Raw genomic sequence first — 19,195 nt, forward strand, 5'->3', positions numbered from 1 at the left:
TACCATCCAGGGAAAGCAAATGTAGTGGCCGATGCCCTTAGTCGGAACCCCAGCTCCGACGAAAACAATCTGCATAGCTTGAGGCCCGAATTCCAACAAGAATTTGCCAAGCTCAACTTGATAATGGTAGCAGAAGGCACCATATCAAACTTGGAAATACAACCCAACCTTGTGGAGAAAATTAAAGAAGCTCAGCCCGGTCACACCAGCATCGAAGGCATCAAAAGAAAGTTGAGTATGGGCAAGGCCTCGGAATTCGTAATAGACAATGAAGGAATATTATGGTACGGAGAAAGGCTCTGCGTGCCAAACATAGAAGACCTTAAGCAGCAAATTTTAGCTGAAGCACACACCACTCCATATTCAATCCACCCTGGAGGAACCAAAATGTATAAGGATATTCAGGAAAGATTTTGGTGGCACGGTATGAAGAGGGACATAGCCACCTTCATTGCATGTTGCGACTCATGTCAACGCATAAAAGATGAGCATCAGAGACCAGCCGGACTACTGCAACCGAACAAAATACCTGAGTGGAAATGGGATGAAATAGGGATGGATTTCATTGTCGGACTACCTCGGTCGCGACACGGGAATGATGCCATATGGGTCATCACTGACAAGTTGACCAAAGTGGCACACTTTATTCCAGTGAAGACGACCCACACCACTCAAAGGCTTGCCATGATTTATCTTTCCCGCATAGTTTGTCTGCACGGTGTCCCGAAGACTATAATATCCGACAGAGGCACTCAGTTCGTCTCAAGATTTTGGGAGCATTTACAACAGGCTCTGGGAACCCAACTAGCCTTCAGTACCGCATACCACCCCCAGACTGATGGACAGACTGAACGCGTAAACCAAATTTTAGAAGACATGCTGAGAGCATGTGTCCTCACATATGGAACCAGTTGGGAAGAAAGCCTGCCATACGCCGAGTTCGCGTATAACAATAGCTACCAGGCCAGCCTACAAATGGCACCATTTGAGGCTTTATACGGACGAAGATGTCGTACCCCGTTAAATTGGTCAGAGACCGGAGACAGCCGCATCTTCGGACCAGATATGCTCAGAGAAGCCGAGGAAAAGGTCAAGCTAATCAAAGACCGACTTAAGACCGCTCAAAGTCGACAGAAGAGTTATTATGATCAGAAACATCGTACGGTCAGCTTCGAACCCGGTGAGTTCGTATACTTGAGCGTATCCCCTATGAGAGGACTGCAACGGTTTAAGATTAAAGGAAAGTTAGCACCAAGATTCATTGGACCATTCTGCATAGTGGCACGAAAAGGCACTGTAGCCTACCAGCTAGACTTACCCGAAGACTTATCCGACATTCACGACGTGTTCCACGTCTCTCAATTAAGGAAGTGCGTAAGCAACCCAGAGAAACAAGTATCCCATGAAAACATTGACGTGCATCCAGACCTCACTTATCGGGAACGTCCCGTAAGAATATTAGAGGAGTCTGAAAGGAGGACCCGACAGAAGACCATCAAGCTTTTCAAAGTCCAGTGGAGCAATCACACCGACAGTGAAGCAACTTGGGAAAGCGAGGATTTTCTTCGGACAGAGCATCCACACTTATTTAAGGATCAGCTGAAATCTCGGGGACGAGATTTTTCCTAAGGGGGTAGGTGTTGTGACACTCCAAAATTTTAATTTGGTTTTTTTCAAAAACCTTGTGGTTTTCTTTGAAAAGAGGCCATTTAAATTTTCTTTCAGAAAACCTTCCTCTTAAAAACTTCCTTTGCTTTGGCAAGGATTTTATTTTTTCAAACATTGGTGTTTGAATCTTTTGATCTTCTTCTCTGTTGGTTCCCTCTCAAATTTATTTTTGGAGTTTAATCTTCTTCTTTTAAAATGAACTCTATGAAAATTTGGGATTTTCATATCTTGGAACCACCCATGACTTGGCTTTTTTGCCCATGTGGTAAAACCCCTCCAAAACCTCCCCTACACCTTGTGATCAACCTAAGTTCTCTATCCCAACTAATCCAAGCAAGTTTTGGATTTTATTCTAATTATTTTTCCTCTCAAATCAATTCTGAAAATTATTTGGAGCCTGAGTGATTTTCAAAGCAAGTACCCTTTTACATTTGAGTTTTGACCTCAAACCAACTCTCCTGGATAGTTCTTTGTACCCACAACCCAGAACCATCTTGATCCACTCCTCCTCTTTTCAAATTTTTCAAAATTCAGTCTCTGCAAGTTTGGACCAGATTTGCCAAATTTGATGAAATTCATATCTACACTCCTCCAAAAATTCCACCAAAAATCATGCAGCCTACTGGAGCAATGAGAAGCCACTCCACCAAAAATCAGCTCAAGGAAAAATCACCGGAGGCCAAATTCATTCTGTCGAGCACCTTGCATGCACTGTTGCTGTTCAAAATTCAGAAAGTTCAGAGTTTCAGTCGTTTTCCCTTCGTCAGACTCGATCACGCGGCCACAGTGCGCCCTGGCGCGTTGCACGCAGCCTCTTCTCCCTGGCCAGCACCCCGCACGCACGCTTGGCCGATCCCTGGCGTTGGTAGCGACGAGCCTCGCCGGCGTTGGAAGCTTCTGCGGTGGCTGCACCTTCCGTGGTGGCCAACAAGGGCCCGAGCCCTCTCGCCACGCCACCCGGCGCCACCCAACACCCCCTGGCTCTCCGCGTGTCCCTGCCATGCCAGCGCACGCCCGTGGCACCGTCGTCGTGGCCCGGCAAGCACGGAACCTGCTCCCTGCCGCCGACGGGTCGCGCCACCCCCGTTCCGTCGAGCTCGCCCATAGCACCAAATCCCAGCCCGTTTAGCACCTAAATGGGACCGGTGGACCTCAACGGCGATGCCCAAGCCCCTAATCCCACTGCCCAACCACGGCACCGCCGTAATCACTCGCCGGAGACCCCCGTTCACGGCAACCGCCTCGGGCCGCCTATAAAAAGGGCCCCCGAGCTCACCCTCGTTCATGCATCATCACCACTCCTCACCAACGCCCCGCCAGGCCACTAGGAGGTCCTCGAGGAGGTCTCCTCCCCCAACTCCGGCCGCCCCGATCCGCCTCGGCCTCCACCACGATTCGCTCCGGTGAGGCCATCTCCGGCGCCCAAACCCCGTCCGTTACCCCCTCTAGCTACCAGAAGCCTAACCCCCTCTTCAATTTGATCTCTGCAGCCCTCTCCGACGAGTCCCTCGACCACCCGAGCCGCCGTCCGCCGGAGCAAAGCTCGCCGTCGACGTGGTACTCGCCGGCGACCACCACCACCACCAACCGACGCGGAATGGCGCCCTGAGCACGGAGGTACCCTCCGATCCCCCTGCCTCGCCGTGGATCACCGCCGGCGACCACCGCGGCTCTCGGGCGCCGACGAGCTTCGTTCCCCCCCTTTTTGAAAGTTCAAACCTGACGAGTGGGACCCCACTGTCAGCCTCTCTGCCCTCTCTATTGAATCGTTTTCTGGAAGCGCCTTCGGGCAAAATGCGTTTTCCCTTTGGGCTGGCGTAGTTTCTGCCGAAGCGTTTCTATTTTTATAAGCTAGCCCCTGGAAACTTTCTGTTTCATTACAGATGAGTCCCTGGGCAAAAACCTTTATAACTTTTAATCAGAAAAGTATTTTTGATTGATTCTTTTTCTGTTCTCTTTAAAATTTTGTCTAGTTTTTTATCAGATTTATTTGAAAAATATTTGGAATACTTTTTGTGCACTCCTTGGTATTTACGATAGCGCATATATTTTCTTTATACCGTAGATACCGAAGGAGGTGACGGAGCCGCGAACTTCACCAAGCTAGGCTCCGACTACTCTGAACCAGGCAAGCATGTTTGAACTTTTGATATGATGAGTGTCTTGGCATGTTTTGCATTTAGTTAGTTTCATGGCATGTTGAGAAGCATATCGATGAACGTTATTTTATGCGATAATGAGGTAAGTGAGTTCGATGATCCATAAGTGGATGGATGTGAGTATGAATGGCCATGTGTTGGCATGAGGATGGGTGAGATGGCAGTGTCGCAGCATGCCAGTCTTACGCCAGACTATGTGACTTCAATGTCAAACCGTATCGGTCCAGTTCCTCTCATTTCCTTCCCTGTACTACCACATGTTTTCCGCAAGGAATAGGGTTTAGTAAGTTGCAAACCGCTTTTCTGGTACACACCAAAAGGAGAGGCCGTGATGATGGTTCCATGGCCCTGGATTAAAGCCAGTCATCCGGTCAGGGGGCATGGGTGTTTCCAGTTGGGACCGAGAGGGGGGCACCCCTTAGAGCGCGCGTATATAAATTTGATCCCATGCTATTCGAGATTGTGATCTCCCCGTCTCAAAAGTTTTTCTTGGACGATGTCTAGGGTGATTCCTAGCATCGAGAGGTAGGATGGGTGTGTACTGGTTAGCTGTGTTTTCTTCCGAAATACCGTAAACGGAACTAGTCCTTCGTGACTACGGAAATCCGTTGGCTGTGGGAAAAATTTTGTACAAACTCTGCAGAGTCATATATTCCTCCAAATCATATATTCCATGTCCAAATTCGTATTATCTTATCCTAATCAAATGTCAGTTTTGATGGCAGAGACTCCGGTGATTCGCATGAGTACTAATTCCGGTTAAATGATTATTCCTGTGGATGGACTAACCCATTTATTCTCAAGAATTAAATGTTTACTATGATTATTATTTACTTGTGAATAAAAGCCCTTTCTGCGATGTCGCTCAGACGTCCGACTGTGGCATTGTTGTATTCTACTTTCTTTTCAAGCCCTTTATGCGATGTCGCCCCGACGTCCGACTGTGGCATTTCTTTTAAAGCCCTTTCTGTGATGTCGCCCCGACGTCCGATTATGGCATTTCTTTTAAAGCCCTTTCTGTGATGTCGCCCCGACGTCCGACCGTGGCATTTCGTTTAAAGCCCTTTCTGTGATGTCGCCCCGACATCCGACTGTGGTATTTCTTTTAAAGCCCTTTATGTGGTGTCGCTAAGACGCCCGACTGTGGCATCATTTCCTTATATTTATTTGTTCACCTTTCGAGGCGTCGCTTCAGACACCCGATCGGTAGTTATTTATGTTTTGTTGGGATTTCAGGCGGACTACCGCCGTTTCCCTTTTACTTACCTTGTTATGCTAATTTTTGAATGTACATTGGTGAATTATTCATGACGCATCCATGCATGCATTTGTTATATCTTACGTCCGAACTGTCTTGCAAGTACTTTCAAAGTACTCACTGGCTTGTTGATTTGGCCAGATGCTGACGAAGGCGATCTCATGGATGAAGAGTTTGATAGCGAGTCCGACACCTAGAGGAGTCCCAGTCAGTCTCGTGCGATCCTGGATTTGGTCACTGTTTTATATCCGCTTCCGCTACCAAATAAATTCATCGAGCCTCACCTCGATGCTTGATGAGATGATAGACTTAGAGTCTTGTATTTCTCTCCCCGTTGTGTTTCTCCACCACCGCCCTGTCCTCGAGTCAGTAGTATGCCTCCACACCACTGTGTCATGTCCGCCATTATGTATAATTATTGGCGTGCTTGTAATAATTTGGTTGAGCAACCGTAGTTCGACCCTGTAATATATTTTATGCTACTGGCTTATTGTCTCAAGAATTTGTCTACCAGTGAGGAGGATTTCTCTCATACTGGACTCAAAAGATTGGTTTCTCAATAAATATTTTTATTGGAAAACCGGTCGTGACACATTCCTACCTTAGATCCATATAGGGTAATTTGATTGTGGATCTTTTTATCTAGATTTTCAATTAATTCAATAGTAGCAACTTTATTTTCAATATTTTCAAGTCTTTGCATAACATGCTCCAAAGTTAACATAGTTCCATTAACCAAAAGAGGTGGTGAGCCAAATAAATACAACATAGCATTATAAGAATCAAAAGTATGGCTATCCAAGAAATTCCCTCCAGTAATGGCATCAAGGATATATCTATACTAAGGACTAGCACCTACATAAAAATTGCGGAGAAGAACTGAAGTAGATTGCTTCCTGGTAGATCTATTTTGAGCATTGCAAATTCTATACCAAGCATCTTTTAGATTTTCTCCCTCCCTTTTTTTAAAATTTAGAACTTCATTCTCGGGAGACAACAGAGAAGATATGAGACTAGCCATGACAACAAGAGAGCAAACTAACACACAAGCAAACAAAAGGCAAACGAGCAGAAAGAGGCAAATAGAGAAAGAGAGGGAGGATAGAGAGAGAGAGAGGGCAAACAAAACGGCAAGGGTGAATTGGGGGGAGAGGAAAACGAGAGGCAAATGGCAAATAATGTAATGCGGGAGATAGGGATGGTGATGGGTACTTGGTATGTTGACTTTTGCGCAGACTCCCCGGCAACGGCGCCAGAAATTCTTCTTGCTACCTCTTGAGCACTACGTTGGATTTCCCCGAAGAGGAGAGGATGATGCAGAAAAGTAGCGTAAGTATTTCCCTCGGTTTTTGAGAACCAAGGTACCAATCCAGTAGGAGGCTACGCACGAGTCCCTCGTACCTACACAAAAACAATAGCTCAACGCAACCAACGTGCTTAGGGGTTGTCAATCCCTTCACGGTCACTTACGAAAGTGAGATCTGATAGAGATGATAAATAATATTTTTGATATTTTTGGTATAGAGATGCAAAGTGAAAAGTAAAAGGCAAAGTAAAAGCAAAGCAATAATTGAGTGATGGAGATTGATATGATGAGAATTAGACCCGGGGGCCATAGGTTTCACTAGTGGCTTCTCTCAAGAGCATAAGTATTCTACGGTGGGTGAACAAATTACTGTTGAGCAATTGACAGAACTGAGCATAGTTATTAGAATATCTAGGTATGATCATGTATATAGGCATCACGTCCGAGACAAGTAGACCGACTCCTGCCTGCATCTACTACTATTACTCCACTCATCGACCGCTATCCAGCATGCATCTAGAGTATTAAGTTAAAAACCGAGTAACGCCTTAAGCAAGATGACATGATGTAGAGGGATAGTTTCATGCAATATGATAAAAACCCCATCTTGTTATCCTCGATGGCAATGATACAATACGTGCCTTGCTGCCCCTTCTGTCACTGGGAAAGGACACCGCAAGATCGAACCCAAAGCTAAGCACTTCTCCCATGGCAAGAACAACCAATCTAGTAGGCCAAACCAAACTGATAATTTGAAGAGACTTGCAAAGATAACCAATCATACATAAAAGAATTCAGAGAAGATACAAATATTATTCATAGATAGACTTGATCATAAACCCACAATTCATCGATCTCAACAAACACACCGCAAAAACAAGATTACATCGAATAGATCTCCACGAGAGATGGGGAGAACATTGTATTGAGATCCAAAAAGAGAGAAGAAGCCATCTAGCTACTAACTATGGACCCGTAGGTCTGAAATAAACTAATCACACTTCATCGGAGGGGCTCAGATGATGATGTAGAAGCCCTCCGTGATCGATGCCCCCTCCGGCGGAGCTCCGTAACAGACCCCAAGATGGGATCTTGTGGATACAGAAAGTTGCGGCGGTGGAATTAGGTTTTTGGTTCCGTATCTGATCGTTTGGGGGTACGTGGATATATATAGGAGGAAGAAGTACGTCAGTGGAGCAACAGGGGGCCCACGAGGGTGGGGGGCACGCCTGGTAGGGTAGGGCGTGCCAACCTACCTCGTGGCCTCATGTTACGTGCCTTGACGTAGGGTCCAAGTCTCCTGGGTTGTATAGAAGGAGGGGAAAAAGAGCGTGGGGCTGAAATTTCCCTCCCGCCAACTGCTTCTCTGTGATCCAGGGCACCGCAGCCGCGAGGGGGAAACCTGCGTTTTCCCGGGTTGGGGTCGGGAATTTGCCGCGCCCCTCAATTTTTTTGCGGGCCGGGGCGAGATGCGGGGTCTGGTCGGGCAGGCTATCCGGTCCGTACCCGCATTTCGGCGGTTATTTTGCAGGCCGGGGGCGGATGCGGGGTCTGCTACAGTTGCTCTAATATGTGAACCTGAAAGTTCCATATCCAGTTTGTTGTATGTGTGCTAAATTTGAAGTCTGTTTTCGAACTCATTTCATCTATATGAAATTGTGAACTATTTAGAGTTTTAGACTGCTACTATATAGTTTGTTTAAATTATTTGTATGAATTTCTATTGTAAATTCTAATTCCGACTTTGATATTTTCCACCGTGTGGTCAAGAGTGCACACAACTTCTTATTGCATCGCATTATTGCATCTGTCGGTGGCAGAGGAGTTTTTCATGTCTCCCCTCTTTGCATTGAGATGAGATAATCTGCAACTGAAGATTTGATGTGTTTTCAGGTATACAACAACTAGTAGTGAATGTATGTTGTAGACTCTAGCTAGTATGTGCATCACCATTATTCTTCACTGATGTGTTTTAGCGGCATAGACTTACTACATCTTTGATATGGTTGTCAATGAAACTGAAACTTCCATATCCTATTTGTTGTATGTGCTTAATTTGAAGGTATTTTTCGAACTCATTTCATCTATGAAATTGTAATGTATTTAGCTGATACTAGCTACATATATAGGTTGTCTGATTTTTATATGCTTCTCATTTTTTTCTTGCTTTCCTAGTATTTGAAATATGTGTGTGATTTTCTGTTGTAAATTCTAAATCAGATTTTGATATTTTCTGTCGTTTTTTTACTAGTGCACAAATTTTCTGATTGTATCGTATGATTGTATCTATCACTGGCAGAGGTGTTTTTCATGTCTGCCCTGTTTGCATTGAGATGAGATGATCTGCAACTGAATATTTGATGTGTGCTCGGTGTATAGATCAACTAGTACTGATTGTATGTTTAGCACTCTAGTCTTTATTAGATGACCCTTCTTCACTTCTCAACTGAATGTTTGATGTGTTTTAGCATTTTCGATTTATGCCACTGAAGAAAAAACCTCACTTTGTAGAATACAAGGTCATAAATGGGCACAATGCGGCTGGTTTAACGATGTGAGCCGGACAAAGCGAATGGAAGTTATGCTATTACATTGGGCTTCATTATCAAGCCATTACATCTAAGCTCTACGTATATTTACGATGCCTTCTTGGCACTATAAATTGTATCTAGGAATGGGACAGGCTGGTTCACTCGGGAGAATATTTCCCATGTTCATATACAACGAATAACTTGTTATTTTGTATAACATGGCAATGCTTTTTTTGCATTGACTGTGATCCACAAGACCAGCGAAATGGAAGAAGGGGTCCAGGCATGAACATAGGCAAAGGTTTATGTTTTCTTGTTAGTTCTCCCTCTATCTCAAAATGTAAGTGTCAAAAAACATCTTATATTTTGAGACAGAGGGAGTAGCATTTTAAATGATCAGTGAGGCATCTTACTAATTTAATCATTATTCATCGACTTGGCTTGCTATCTTCTAATCCTCCAATCCATGATGGGGAACTAACACTCGATTGATAAATCTCTGTTGTTGATGTAGTACGGCTGGCATGCCAATACCATGTAATTCCACTATTTCTATAGCTATTTGACAAAGGCGTGCAAACAAAGAGAATACCGTGGCCAAGAGCATTGTGCAATTCAATAAATGAAAGCTTGATGGTTCATGTTAACTACAAACCAAGTTATATATTTGTCGTGTTGCTGCTAATGGGATTCACAATACACCTCTGCTAGCACAACATCGGCAGGATCCCAGGAAGAGGAAATCAACCGCAATCGAGGTTGAGGGCTAGCTAGCTCCGGTGCCGGCGGCAACAACGGAACACGATGGAGGCGCAGAGGGTGAAGACAGACGAGATCTTGACCTCAACCCCCCCCCTCCCCCCTCGAAAGATAATCTCGCTCCTCCCTATCATGCAAGGCGGTCACACCCAGATCCTTGTCTTTATAGTGTGACTTTCCTATGATTCAAATAAATCAAAAAAATCTTAGGGCCTTAGGAAAATGAACACCATTTTCCTTTTTGAAATGGTCGGGGGAAGGGGGGTTAAACCATCTCAATTATAGTTTAGTGACAAACTGTAACCTACACTTTTCTAGAAAAATGCAACTGTAACAAGAAAAGGTGCAAGTTGCACTCACTAAATTGTTGGATGGCCGCCTCTACGGGCGCATCCTACACATTCCCTACTTGGTGGCTGCCTTAGTAAGGTCCCTGCCCCATCTCCGTTCCCCCGGTGGCCCTCTCGTCGTCGGAGCCCTGTATCCTGGACATTCACTTGGTCGAGGAAGAGGAATTCGTTTAGAAATTGTGTGGGACGCCGGCCTCTGCGTTGTTCACATGCGTTCACTTCCAACCATGGACTCGCTCGGGGCTGCGACATGGGGTTTTTCTGCAGTAGCTCCCGTGCAAGTGGCTACTGGAGAGGAAACACCATCAAAATGATTGGCCACAAGGTGGAATCACACATGTGGAAAATCATGGAACACGTCGTTCTGTCCGAGATCCATGGGACACAAAGACAACCAACCTCTATTGAGGCCACTGATCTAGGGATCGCCACCCTGTCCCGTGATGTGGCTTCCGGGTACCGCATGAAGAAGAGTGGATCATTGAGAAGGTGGTCTTCGAGGATAAGGTTTTACCTTTCAAGAAGATAAAATGGGTTGCCTTTGCTTTCCCTAACAACAACGAAATTGTCCTGCTGTAGCTGATCCCAACTAGTGCTTCGCCAACTCCAAGGATTTTTGACAGACATACTCCATCTCCTCAGCCAGCATCGGTTCATGGAGGAGAAGATTTCGCTCAAGAAGTGGAAAGCCGATGTGGTCGAAGTAATCGCCATTACGACGATGATAGTGTCATCCTAGTCGCACACCTACCCAGATCTTGGGGACTATTCTCAAGAAGTTGCCACGGGAGGCAAACGCGGTCGCAGCCATTGTCCTGGTGACGGTAGTGTCTGTGGAAGCGAACGCCGACCAAGCTCTACAGGTAAGTCAGCCCGGGCTGCTTCGTCCTCACAAGGAAAACGGTGTTGGCTAATAGCGCCCTCTTCTCCAATGCCTAAGAAGTGCCTGTTCACAATGCCACCACCTTCTCCAATGGTTGATGGGAATCTCTTGGTTCAAAGTAGTTTGGAGGATGAAAGTGATGGAAGTTTGGAATTGGATGAATCCGCACACAATGAAGAGGCTCTGGAATTCACACAAGAACAAAGACGGTTGTTCTGGGATCTGGACACCACCGACCGAGAGACAGACGGGACACCAGATGAGAATAGAGGACACCAAAACCAAGGACGACCGTGCGTAGCGGGGCACGAAGGCTGCAAGGTGTGCGTTCCGTCAGAGACGAAATAGAGCACAAAACAAAACTATGGAGGCTGCGGGAGCAGCGTACAGAGAGTGAACTCACATATGTGGCTGCACGGGACGAAGGCGCAGGCCTCCCGGAAGTAGCCTTTGCAAAATGGTCACCCATGTTGTTGTGCGATCTAACCGCTGCCATTAGACACCTGTGTGAACTGCCATGCAGCACCCCCCCATGATCCAGCGGCCACTACCCAACGTCCTTTGCATGAGTAGATACGGGCACCACCATGTTTGATGCCGACTGGAAGATGTCGGTGCAACCTTGCCCCATCAAAGATAAACATTGCCACTATCGAGAAAGACATCCATGTGCAACCGTTGCGCGTTGACTAGACAACAACCGCCCATGCTCCCTCAGCCAATGCATGACCATCATGCAGACACCGGCACACTGTAGTCCAAAACACGACAATCGCAGGACCTTGGCGACACTATCTGCCCAGCTGGCCCAAGCAAGAAGCGCACAAATCTGCCGTCATGCTCTTTTGTTGATTCAAAGTAGATTTGAGTTTTTCTCAAGAACCAATCAACTTAGAAAAAACAATTTTAGTTTACTAAATAAGTGTAGCTAGCACTTTTCTATAAAAATGCAACTAAATGAAAAAGTGTAAGTTGCACTTTCACTAAACTGTTGCACTTTTCTAAATTGAATGAGACTTCAGAAAGCATCATCAACTTAGGCGTAGACAGAGAAGAGACCATCAGAATGATCGGTGCAGTATGGAGCCAGTTGTTCCGCTTCCTCGATGTGCAGCTTTGATGGCCACGCACCGGCATAGACCGTTACCAGCCAAAACTAACTAGACCACCACTAGACAAACCAAAGGCATCCCAGCTAGAAGATCTTTTGAACAAATAGCGACTATTGCAGCCTGGGACTGCAGCCAACCCGGAGCGATTATGATTGGGTTTTGTATAGTATAATACGGTGGTTGTCTGTTTGGGTGAGTGGGGAAATCGATCATGTTGCTTGATGGATGATCGTATTGAGTTAGCTTTACTTTCTCCATGGTGTTAGTTCTCGTGTTCTTCTTCTTCCTAATGAACTGTCTGTATGTATGAAGACGATAGATTGATGCTCTTATCCTTATGTCCTATTGGGGATCAAGGTAACTTTGTTGCGGCCTATGATAAAATCGTGATTTATATTTCGAGCAGGTCCAGGAGATATGTTAGTCATCATTTCATTCAGTTATGTGGGCTTGCTGAGTTTGGAGTAATCCAAAATGAGTGCCAAGATAACAGTAACCTAGAAGAGGAAGTGTGGCACGTCACCCTCTCAGGGGGCTGATGCTTAGGGGGCCAATTCCGATGACGATGTATTGAACGGATATGGTCATGTACAGAAGGTTGACTCTATCTCCTTTTCGGCGTTATAGAATTGTTGATATTTGATGTTATCTCGGTGGAATCTGGCTGTCTGCCATTATTGATTTTCCCGTCTTCTAATTAAGCTGGTAATTTTTTGCACCTTTTTTAAGGAGGGCGCAAAAGTTGCTGCATGGAATAGTACAATATGAGCCACGTGTTTGTACAACTCTATCCTTTGTGTATTTGAAAATAGTGTGATACTAATATGATGCAAAGAGACTTATATCACAAGATGTCAATAGCTGGATATGTTTTCTCAGAACATTATTTGTTTGATGTTTGATATGTGCCACACGCGTTTTTAGAAATCTATCATTAATTGTGTCTTTGGAAATCGTTGATGTTATTTTTGTTGAATCTGGCAGACTATGTTAGTTGTGTTGTAGGGCGGAAAAGATGCTGCGCCGAATAGTACAATATGAGCCACATGTTTGTAGTGCTCTGCCATTCGTGTCTTTGGAAATTGTGTGATACAAATATGATGTAAAGACATTTGTATCTGAAGATGACAATAGCTGGATGTTCTCAAAGTATTATATTTTTTATGCTAAGCAAATATAAGTATATTCTCTTGTTTATATTATGCCATAAATTTAATGACCTTACTACATGATAGATCGAAGCTCTTATCCTTATGTCCTAGAGTTGATGGAGTTCTGCGGCGAAGTCCCGATCTATATTTCCAACAAGTCTCACGAGAATACATATCGCCATCATTTTCTAGTGTTATGTAGGCTCGCCCGAGTGGTGTTTTGGCACGGTTCGACATGAGCGCCAAGATAACATTAACCCATAAGAGGAAGCATGGCACATCACTCGCTCAGACGGCTGATGGAGCGACTCCGGAGCCTCCTCCTGTTTCTAGCGGTGGGGTTGCTGATACCGAAGCCCCGGAAGACGAGGCAGACATTGGTAACGACCTGTGGAAAGGATATGATCATATAAGAAACCTTGAGTTCGCTCTTTCCTTGCCGTTGTAGGACTGTTGATGTTTGATATTATTTCTACTACATCTGTCTGTCCATATTAATTCCGCCGTTACTGACTTTCCCTCCTTTTAGGATTGCAAATTTGTGCGGCTTTTAAAGGAGGGCACAAATTTTTTTGCGCCCACTGGTACAACATGAGCCACATGATTTTAAGAAAACTGATAGTGAAGGGTCGGGGTCGGACCCTTTGTTTTTTCTCTTTATTTATTTTCTCCTTTTCTTCCCACCATCTCACGATACAATAACCACATATACCGGCTCGCACCACGACAAGTTAAATTGATAGGCTTCACTGATTGCAACAGCATAGATGCCTGGCACCGGCGGTAGCGCAGCTCCATCATGAACTCATTCGCCGGAGCACCCACCAGCCTCTAGACCTCGTCCTTCGGCTTGCAGCTCAGCCACCGCTTGAGTAGGCCATCCAGTGTAGGCAGATCGGCTCGTCATGGCATAAGATCTCCACCTGCATTTCACACAAGTGTATACACAAGGTGTCAGACAAAAGAGCAGGCTCGCATACTTTCTCAGCACGCTCGGTAACAGGAAGAGATATGATTTAGTGATGTACTCTTTGGGAGATTTGCAACAGAAAAAATGTGGAAATAAATCCTACTATGTCACCAACCAAATCTACAAAATGCAGCACGGTAGTTCCTTTTAATGAAAATTGGTGGGGACTGGCCCCTTCAAAAAAGTAGCAAACTCTAGATTTATCGATAATGTAATGCTTGGAAGCAAGCGCCTTGATAGGAGGGCACAGACTGGAGTAGGGTTTGTGGAGTGACAACAATTTAAAATGGAAGTACAAGGACATCTAAATGGCTCACCTTATCTTCACTTGCTAGCTCAAGTTTTTTATTAATCAACCTCAGGATGTAGGATACCCGCATAGTTCCATCTCTGAAAAAAGAAGAAAAAAGTCATATTGAATAACAAAATGTATTAAATTCTTGTAATCTAGTTACATGTTATTACATCACCAACAACAAATTGCTGGTAGGAATGAATGGGGAAAAATAGCACACAGGATTTTTTTTGATGAAATACTTCCCCAACCAAACACAGCCACTAATCGCGCCTTATATTAGTTTTGAATATCATCTACCGCTGCGAATCTGTAGTCAATGTAAGATATGGACCAATGTAAGATCTTTAACCGATATACATATATATCCTAGATATTTCCTTGCTGTATAGTATTAATTGTATATATATATATACATCCAATCAAGCAGATGCATGAAGAGCAAGCACTCATTTTGGTAAGGAGCACGGCTCATGTTGTCCTATTTTGGGCCAGGTTACATGGTTCATATTGCCTGGTCGATAAGATCATGTTCATATACTAATTACTTACCCCGCAACAAAAAAAAACTAATTACTTATGCCAGGCTGCCCCCTCCTAATTAATTGCCATAATTTTCTGCTAATTATTCCCTCAATATTTGGCTATATATGTTCGTATACAGCGAAGGAGAATCATATAGCCACAGACCAAACTACAAAAATATAAGAGAAAGAATGGTCAGCTCATCAAGTACCCAATCTCTGAGAACCAGTGGTCCGAAGATCCCCTCAACGGAAGCTCTGCAGTGGTGATTCATCTCGAAATGGGAGTGTAAGGAGGAAGAACCAACGAGCAAGTACTTGTCCAATAACCTCAAGAAAAAGCCAAGAAAAATGCATTGCAAGGAGGTTGATGTTCCCATCTGGTTGAAGGAAATCAAATCATACAAGAACGGGGAGTGGAAGGTCCTCGTCAATAAAAGAGAAAACGCCATGACAGACTGGGCAAGTTGTTCTCCGATCCAACTCTGGGCAAGAATAGCGAACTAATTTATCTGTCCATTATATTTGATTGATCTTAGAAGTGCATATCAATAGGGCGTTTGTATATATACATCCCCTGCAACTACAAGGTACGAGTGTGGTCATAGAATACACATAGGTAGGCAGGTGAGATCTGTTTCCATGGATGCGTCGCTCCTGGGCACACGGCCGTATTTTTTCTCGGCAGCAGCGCACCCTGAATGCTAGCTACCTATCATGCCGACTAGTGATCCCGTCCGTGTCAGTATGTCACCTGCGCTGCCATAAATGAAGGGTAATCATCTATTGATCCATTATGTGGTTGAATCGAGACGATAAATCCATCTATTGGACGAGGTGTTTCTCCGCCAAAAGTTTCAATTTCCTTGCTAAGGAAACTGTGTGCATGTGCTCATACAGTATATATATATACAACAGTAATTAGAAGGTGCTCTGGTCGTAATTTCTCCTCGCAGTGACAGTTCACATGCACTTCCATCGGTTCCTCCTGCTTATATATCCTCACATTTTGGTTGCTCAAATTGGGAAGCTCTGTGCAAGGCCTATAGATTTTAGGAAAATATGCAAATAAACTTCGATATTCGTCCTTAAGATGATATTGAAGATAATATCGACATTTGGCTGAATGTGGATATGCTTCCAGTTCTACCTCTATGTGAGTTTGTCAAACAAATTTGTTAAGTAATTTATATTATTTATTTAAAAATATTTGGTGTTCAGCCCTATTAAACTTGCTTATTGATAATTGACAGCTTATTTACTTTCTTCAAAAAATACTCGAAAGGTTGTAGACAAGACATATTACAGTTATGGCTCCGAGCTAAATTGTGAGGAGAAAGGATCTCTTGTCTCACTTATAAATGATGTTGAGACTTTTAAGAGTAATTATCAAATTAGACAAAATTATTGTGAATACGCACGCCACTAGTCCACTAGTTGCATGATGGCGTCGTATCATATGCATCCGGTATAGTTCGTGCATCCGTGTATCCCTCGACTCCTCGACCGGCCGATCAACATCTGACGCATGGAATCAAAAGCAACACTAATTTGCAAGAATACGCCCGCAACAGCTCTTGCTAATTTGCTAATAGCCCCTCGGCAGAAGCAGGCCTTTGCCAAAATAGAAGTTTCTTAATCTGGATCCTCTCCTCCAATCACTCCATGGCGGCGCCCTGGTGAATCCTTCGATGGCAGCCGCGCTTGGCCTACCACTGCGCTCGTCTGCCTCAAACGGATCCATGGTCCGGTTATCCCTTGAACGGTGGACGCGCTTGTCTGGCTTGGCCAGCCTCTGCGGTCTTCCGCCTCAAACGACTCCATGGCCCCGGTGATCCTTTTGACGCCCGCGGCGAGATCCACCATGTTTGGCCTACCTCCGTGCCCACCCGTCATCTTGCCGGTCCCTGACGCCGAGTCCGCCGCCGGACGCAACCTGCACACCATCACTACGGCGTCCTGCTTACAACAAACCTGTTGGCAGAGAGCACAACTCAGCAACCCCTTGTATACCTACAGATTGTAGCTTGTGAGCTTATCCATTGCAATTGGTCTTTAGTGAATTGCGTGTGGCTTCAAAGTATAGAATTGAATTGTATATCGTTGGTCAGTTATAAATTGAATTGTATATCGTTGGTCAGTATTTATCAGAGCTCAAGAAGGTGAATGTATCTACTACTTGCATATTATTGTAGCTTGTGAGTTCAGACTTCCGAGACAAGTGACTGTAGCTTGTTGTGAATGAAAAATTCAGTAATAAACAAATTTCTTATTGCCGAGTTCCCGGTGGTTTGAGGTGTTTTGTAGTACACAATCTGCCACAGCTGAAGCATGGCATAATATCACCTGCTGCTTCTGCATTCCTTCTGACCACGTTACTACTTTTCTTTCGCATATTCACAAACAAGAACATGTTGCTGTTGCTGCAAGCTTCCGGACCTGGAAGCTTACAAACAAGAAGTGATTGTGAAGGTGTTGTTGACTGAATTTTTTTGAACAAAACGATTGTTTAATTTCTTCTGGTGAATTCTATTGTTGAGGTTGATGTGGGTTTGCAAACTGAGTTGTTCCTTGTGTGATTCATATGCCACTGGAACAGAACGCATCTTATCGAACGGTCGCCGCGACAGCGACGATGGTACTATTTTAGCAACTAACAGCCAAACAAATGATGAATTGATGGTACTGTTATACAATTGAATAAAAGGATGACCGCTCACAGGATGACAAAGTTTCTTCGACTTGTATTTCTCTTGGGTGATAGTTGTTGATTATTTGTATGAGAAAAACAGAGCATGCTTCAGGTTTATGTGACATAATGTACTGGTGCTATTGCTGCTTGCCACACTCCATTCAATACACATAAGTCAGAGAAAAGAAGAGGAAGACAGTTTGACAAAACACATAATTCCAACCATTACGAGAATCCAGTACATCAAAGAAATCGACACTAATAACTCGTTTAAATTCATGTATATTAACAGACTAAGGGCCATCACGGAACATCATCTGGCTTTCTCCTAACTACCACATTGTTCAACTTTTTCTGCTGTCCAACACGAGCTCCAAAACACACATGATGTCTATATGACTTGTATAACTCCTCCACGGTCTCAAGCCCTTCAAATGTCCTCCCCACTTTAGGCTTCAATTTCTCGTCGCATCTTGGTTTAAAAGACCAGCACTGAAAGATAGAATCACAATAATCACCATTATGCATAAATCTCTAAACTGAAAAATGGCATGGTCAAGGAAAGTTTATTAAACTCACAAATAGAAGAATGCTGGCTTTCTTTTTTGGCGTAGCAAATTCTTCCTCAATCATTAGAGTTTGCAACCTATTGTTGCCTTCAGCAGTTCAGCTGCACCTACATTTACATAATGAGTCGTCCAGATTCCAGAGAGCAAATACACATGTATAATGTACAGAAAACATTTAGTTCTTTTTATGTATTACCTGAACCTCCATCTGTCGTGTTGTTCCGTTGCTGTTCTGCGTTGGTAGCATTTTCCACAAAAATAACTGAGCAAGTGAGGTGAGTTTCTTGGTGGCTAGATTGGGAGGCAATCTCAATGTTGATTTATGGACGATGCTGGGAGTTCATCCATTGTTGTTGAATCAGACGCACCATCCCTAACTGCTGCCATGGTGATCGGTTGCGGCGCATCGCACGAGCAGAATATGCCTGCCATATCGATTAGGGGCTGGGAGTTGCAGTCCATCCTCGCCGTCGCGGCGACCATCCAAAGATATGCGTTCAATTCCGGCGATCGACAAAGCAGATGCGTTCCGTCCGTGCCGCCGCTGATACTGGTTGCAATCGTCATTGAGAAAAGGATTGTGTAGTAGGGAATCGGTAAACCGGACCACGGCTGAGGGGTTTTTGGAAAAATCACCAGACTATAACTGGATGGAGGCGGGCATGTTTTTGCAAAATTAAGGGGTGTGTTACATCAAGCGCAGTATTTAAGTTGGATGGCCAGCGTTGATGGATGCATGGATGCAAACACATAGCCGGATGCACTTGATACGACGCCATCTTCTAGGAGTATTTATTCTTCCTTTTCATCATCCCCAGTTCCATACTAACCGACGCGGTTTGACGATACGAATGACCTCTTCTGACGCATGTCCGTTATGTGCTTTTTTGAAACTACCGAGCATCGTCTTCATCATTGTCCGTCCATTCTTCTGTTTTGGCTGCAGGTTCGGTCCGACCCGCTCTTCA

General features: G+C 44.5%; 1 long non-coding RNA gene across 1 annotated transcript; it reads right to left on the reverse strand.

The window, feature by feature from the left end:
* Positions 1-17,996: 17,996 nt before the first annotated feature.
* On the reverse strand, positions 17,997-18,828 carry LOC123107807 (uncharacterized). Its single transcript, XR_006451761.1, has 3 exons — positions 18,424-18,828; positions 18,238-18,334; positions 17,997-18,150 (listed from the first exon to the last, which is right to left on the reverse strand). It is a non-coding gene; the product is annotated as an uncharacterized lncRNA (long non-coding RNA).
* Between the last annotated feature and the right edge of the window lie 367 nt (positions 18,829-19,195).

The sequence above is a fragment of the Triticum aestivum genome, chromosome 5A (genome assembly GCF_018294505.1).
Source record: "Triticum aestivum cultivar Chinese Spring chromosome 5A, IWGSC CS RefSeq v2.1, whole genome shotgun sequence".
Classification (NCBI taxonomy): domain Eukaryota; kingdom Viridiplantae; phylum Streptophyta; class Magnoliopsida; order Poales; family Poaceae; genus Triticum; species Triticum aestivum.